This window comes from Etheostoma spectabile, chromosome 7, assembly GCF_008692095.1.
Source record: "Etheostoma spectabile isolate EspeVRDwgs_2016 chromosome 7, UIUC_Espe_1.0, whole genome shotgun sequence".
Lineage (NCBI taxonomy): Eukaryota > Metazoa > Chordata > Actinopteri > Perciformes > Percidae > Etheostoma > Etheostoma spectabile.
In genome coordinates this window covers 17,786,000-17,792,645 of record NC_045739.1, presented here as the reverse complement: position 1 = coordinate 17,792,645, position 6,646 = coordinate 17,786,000, and positions in this window count along the sequence as shown.

Sequence of the window (6,646 nt, the reverse complement as noted above, 5' to 3'; positions counted from 1 at the left end):
AAATCTACGTGAAACTAGACTTTGTTAACTGCATCACTGGTGAGACCACAGCTTTCCATAAATCATAACATGGCTGAGGTTTGAGGTCAGTAGTGATATTCTTGTAAACAGCTTCTAGCTTGTTAGTGCATTTGGATGCCTAGCAGAGGAGATTCAAAAACCAGTAATGCAGAGAGTGAACAATTAGTTGTCCAACAAATACAAACAGACTCACGATGGAAAAGAACACTGCTGAGGAATCCAGATTGTCCTCGTTAAATGCCTTCACTTGGGTTTTATCTCTTCCACTTCACATTTTCCAGTCTTAAAAAGTTCCAACCCCATCATTTTCCCTAAGCACTGTGCAGGCAGAGCATGCTGAACAATCAACACATCCTGACTAGCATAACAGCTCTTTGTACTCCCCCACCCCACCTCTGGAAACCTCTTTCAGAATGAGTCAGGCACATGCACACTGTTTTCAAACCCACACCCACCTCAAGTGACCTGTGTCCACTTTTGGCTCTCACACTTATTCACACTGGCTGACAGATTGGGTTCTGGAGGCGGAGTGTTTAAATCCAGAATAGATTTGGGTGGGAAAAAAACACACACACACACGCTTGTCTTTTATTATCCCAGAAAAGTGAAAGAACCACAAATCAACTTTTCATTTCCCTGGAGCCAGATCACAACCCAAACACCGCCGATCCGGGAAAGAAGGAATGGAACAAGAAACGCGCACAGTCCCACTGTACATGTGTATTAGATTGATTTATCTTAAAATGCCTTTGTGTAGCATTGTGAACATAAAAAGAACTATCGGCATTGATGCATTTAGTCAAAAGTCCTTTCATGCAATTGCATTGATAGCCAGTTGGTGACAGCACAGAAAAGCAAACAATTTTAAGAAAAATTGGCTTTGCAAATGTTTTATGAGGAAGGAAATACTTGTTAAAGGATACACAAATGTTATTTGGTAAATAACACTGAAAAAAAACACAGTTTTAGTTAACAAGAAAGGGAACATTTAATGCTGAGATCTGAGAATAGCGTGACATTGCAAAAAAAGAAGAAGCCAATGGCACAAGAAACATGAGAATTTTGTCAATTTTTAACACCCATCATGTTTAAAGTCCAACTTTTGACCAAGCATAATTCTAATGGTTTTGTGCGCACACTGACATTTGGGGTGCGTCCAGTTTGGATTTGAGCCACAGAATCTTTTACCACTCAAGAGTCTAAAATGACTAAATCAAGCCATAAGAATATAAGCAAACTTAAATCATCTGCAGCTGGACACTAACAAACTCCATTGTCCAGCAGACAATCTGGTTGAACTTTTGACCTTTTTACGGCAGTGGCTCAGGAGGAACATCTTGAACCCTAAATTGCTTCCGAACGTAGGAATGTTTATTCCCACCTATTCCCTCCTGATGAGCAGGTAGCACCTTGCATGGTATTCTCTGTCATCAGTGAATCAATGTGTGTGTGTGTGTGTGTGTGTGTGTGTGTGTGTGTGTGTGTGTGTGTGTGTGTGTGTGTGTGTGTGTGTGTGTGTGTGAATGAGTGAATAATTTACAGCCTCAGACCCTCAGCTGAAAGCACTAAACTTGGTAAGTGCAATTATCGTAATCATTAAAATACATTGTTAGTTTGACAGCTATGATTTACTTTTATATGACCACTCTTACAAATATGAGCTACGTTATAAAGGTTTATAGTAAAAGATTTGGCTGTAAGAGATGTTCACTCCTTATTACAATTAAAGAACCATTATGATTCTTGGTTGAACAAGTGTTCTGACGTGCTAATAGCTTGACTTTTCTACATGTAGACTAGTGAGTGCTCTGGTAAAAACTCAAAACAACTATGTGGCTGAACTGCATCCGTACATGCATCCATAAAGACCTAATATTTCCAGGTGCCTCAGCAATTAAATTAGGATCTTATTTACATATATAAAAATGTAGAATAGATTAAAAAAAACTTTATCAGTCACATTTACATATTATTTTAGGTCCGTCGAACATCAATGCAGAGTTTTTATGAAACCAAATGAACCAAGTAATAAAAAGAATATGAAAGGCCACGCATTAAATTGAAGATATCAGACTGCAACTAGGACAGCACAGCGTGATGGCAGAGGAAAGTGTTGTGTTTATGAGGCGTGAGTCACCAGGGTGAAGGCATATAACTGTAGCATTTACTGTCCACGTGTACCGTGACCCAGTCAGTCACTTGATCTATCTCTAACAGAGGTCCATTGTAAAGTGGAGTTGTCAAATAATTGCATTTCAGTCAGTGGTGTATGCCTGAAGCTGATCTTTCATATTGAGCCTGGAGAAGTATTCTCACTTTACATGGGTAGGTATTGTAAGTCAGCCATGTGTTGTGTTGTTTTCAGGACAACTTATTTACAGTTTTACAAGATGGATTGAAAGTTAAAATGCATTAAGAATTGTTTAAAAATGATTAAGTCAATGAGATTTTTACAGTGATCGCATCGTAAGATATCCTTAACTTACTTGATAGAGAGCCTGTGTGTGTTTATCTACATGCACTTTGCCTCTTGTTCTCCCTGGTTATAATGCTCTGTGCTACTAAAACACCAAAACAGCATCTTATCCGACTCATTTCTTGTTTCTCAATCGTTTTAAGCTCTCTGATCAAAGTATTAACATTCAGGCTCAATTCAATGTCTATCTCTCAAACTTACTCTGATAATTTAGCAAACTTTCATGTTAGCACAATAAACAAATGCCACATTCTGTATTACAGTACCTTATCGTGCTGACATGGAAATCAGCCGTGTCTCCTTGTGTGAGTGGTTGTTTCTTGTTCCAATATTAGTGCTTGTGCTGTCTCTGGGACTGATGAGGCCAGTGGACACATGTCACTGAAAAGGACATTTTTGAAGTTTTTTCTGCTCATACCCTTCCCCAATATGTGACAAAGGGACCTTCATTAAAAAGTGTTTCTTCATGGCATATTCATGCTAACCACTAAAAGCTGAAAAAATACTGTACTTGCAATGCGGTGCTTGAACAATTTCATGGAAGCTGTAGTTTTTGCAATGCCAACAAATCAATTGCTGTTAATGCTGGGCCATATGGAACAAATCAAATATCACAATGTTTCAAAAGAAGTCTCTTTTGAATAAAGTAACCATCCATACGTGTTGTCCAAAGTAGCATGAATTAGCATACACAAACATTATGCTAACCTGTTGGGACAGCAGAAGACGCAGAGACAAATTGGAAGTCAATTCTCTGGGCTATAGATACATACTAGTAGTAATCATATGCAATACACATAGTAAACCATGGAGTATAAATGTTGTATTATGAGAGCACATTTGTAAAACTTAAACACAGTCTGAAAAAAAATGCTAGAATTCAATATTAGTTCATTAACATATCAGAATATAAATGAGAGAGGAAACACACAAGTTATACTAACATAAGTCTTTCTCCATGTTTAAATCAAATACAATTTGAATGGCAAGGCTCACATTCATCTTTATAGGTATTAAACAATCTTACTTTTGCATTTAGGGTTTCACAAGATAAACCCTAATGTATATTTTTCAATTGGGTGTCGTTTGCCACTAACAGCCCAAATCCCAGCAAAAGGTTAAATTTAAAGCATAAGAAAATGTACAAAGGCTTTGGAGATTAGACTCCATTGTCATGCTAATAGTTTGTTTATAGGGGTAGTAAACCATCATAACCCCTCGTTGGAACCTAGACACCGGTGGTGGCGACGAAGGAGCTCGAAGACCCGACCGAAGGAGGCGCCGGAACAGTTAGCTGGAGTAGAGAATGACTGGAGGTGGGAGGTGGAAGAGGGAGGTGGGAGGTGGAAGGGGGAGGTGGAGGTGGAAGAGGGAGGTGGAGGTGGAGGGTTGCACGCTTTACCTGAATTGACAGCTGATAGCAAAGGGAGAAACAGATTTAAAGCAGGGTTGAGACTCTGTGATTGGTCCTTGAAATTCGTGAACGATTCTGATTGGTTTAGCAGGAAGGCGAACGCCTCCAACAGCTGATTCGATTTAGGAAGAGAGCATTGATTAAGAGTTAGGTCTTCCTGAAAGAATTTACACTGAGCTACATTACAATCAGGAAAAACTAGTTTGCAGATATGCAAAAGATATATACAGCATGATAAAATGTACAATTATTTGGATAACAGCTGATTTGATTTAGGAGAGAGCATCGATTAAAAGTTAGGTCTTCCTGAAAAACTTTACGCTGACCCACATAAGAGTCCACACAAATACAAAAGCTTCCACATACCTATGACCCAGGACAAATCCCAATAGTGCTGTTCTCCCACGCGGCCGTAGGCAGAGCAGAGGTGAGTCAAATCATTTGAAGCCTTCAGATGCAATCACTCGTCAGGCTTCACAACTCTGGAAGAAAATACGCTGGTGAAGCACCTCAGGACTTTTTAAAAGTTGATATTGGTGCCTCGGGTTGTAAAGGTTAAGGCCTTCATGGGTTTCTGGCAAGGAAAGCAGCCTGACAACCATCTGCTGAGCAGAAGTTCATTTTAAAACCCTTTGAGCTGCATTTGTGTTACTCTCAACAGCTCTTTCTGTAAATTCTTTTGTGACAGTTTGAATAATATAACAGGTAAATGCCTAAACCAAAGCCTGCATTCCAGAGCTCTTGTCATGGCTATGCTGATGCTCACATACTTTGACATTTTCAGTAATGTCAAGTAATTAAAGTCAGTATATATATGTATATACATATATATATATATATATATATATATGTGTATATGTAAATCAAAGTATCTCTTTTACTTGGTTTATTCTGTGCTCTCATGTAAGGACAAATTGTCCAAACACCAGCATGGAATGCTGCTCAATGCCAGAAGGGCACAAACAAGAAAACAAGCACTCATCAGCGTCTGAAAAACCAACCTCCGAATTTTCAACATTCTTTACATTTTCGAGCTGAAATTGGGCTTTCAAAATGTCATCTTGTGGCAAAGAATTCAAGAGGAGAACAGCTCAAAAATATGAAAGAGCTCTACTTTAAGGGCAAGGGCACACGACTCCTTCTCGACTTGCTTCACCGCTCAGAGGCCGAGTCTGTAATCTTAGAAGAACTATAAATCTGGAGGAGGGAGGGCACCACGCAGGGAAGTATCTTGACTTTCTCCTGAAGTCTTCCTTCTTGGCTTTTCACTGTCCCAATCTGATCTGCTTCTTCTCATGCTGCAAACAGGGCGTCAATTAACATTCCAAGTCGTGGCCTGTCGAGGCACAATAAATCACCTATGACTCACCTCTTCTGCGTGGTCACACTCCTTTCTTTCTACTGTAGGCATAATGACAGGAGAGGAAAAAAATAAGCAAGGTATGGCCTCTTTACCCTTCTTTGGTTGCTCAATCACCAGCTTATACTGCTGCAGCTGGTGTTCCTCAGTGTCATCATTTATGATGAAGATGGAAAATAACAGTTCATAATTCATCATATTCAGTAAGTTGGTGTCTCTTCACAGGCCGACTGCATTTGATTGTAATTAATTGCACTCTCAGGAATACTTCTGAAAATAATGAAAGACCCTTCGGCCCTGACCACCAAATGTTCCCAAATAGAATTCCAATCACCACTAAATCCCCAAAGGCCTCCCTCCGGGGGAATCTGCCGGCTAGTGTACTCTTGAATATGACGGGTGCTGCCGGAAACAGTGATGTTAAAGCTACAGTCTTTCGGTTCCAGAAACCATGGAGCTGTTTGCCTCATGGATGTGAATATAATTGCTGCCTTGACAGCCATGATTTGTCTTGCTCCATGTCCATTTGAATACCTCTCTAAAATCTGAGTAACAAAAACATTTGTATAACTTGTCATTGCCATTCAAGTTGTGTCAGGCACACAGTGCTCGAAGGTGTATATAGATAATCCTGAATGCACATTTTCTTTTATGTGTAGATGTAGCATACTGCTTTTGTTTATGCAGTGAGGGAGCAAACCCATGCATCTTTTTACTTAAAGTAGAATCTTCCCCAACCATGTCAGACGTGTTTAGGAATACAAGATCCCCCATAATTCCTTCTGTGGCAGACCAGAATTAAACCCAGGTCTTGCTGGCTGCTAATAAAAACAACATAAGTCAATTTAAGACACATTTCTTACATGCTTAAATGCATTTTTAAAGTCTGAGCAAAGGTTCGCTGCTTCCAAAAGTGCACATTTTCCTTCGACAAATTTAAATTCCAAGATACTATGCTCCAGAGACTTGTATTAAAAAAAGGACAAGGCCAGAATTTCAACAAACAAATCACTTGCATGGTGAATTGAAATTGAAATTCTGCGGTAGCCTGATCAGCTTCACAAAGCTGTCACAGCTTGAAGCTAAGCAATGTAGTCTGGGTAGTTACTGACATCTTCTGACTGCTGAATAGACTGCAGCAGTGATCCTGATGAGCAATGATACATCAGCTAGCGCAGTGGTTCTCAATATTTTTCAATAATATACCAGCTTTGAAATATTTTTTTTTGCCAAATACCGCCTGAGGAGTGCACAGCAATTTTGGTAGAAAAAAAAGTCTATATGAAGAGGTACATGACGGCGCTGCACCGTCGGTGTCTGATTTACTTAACAAGCTTGTAACTGAAACACATTTATAACTAAATGAATTTATTAT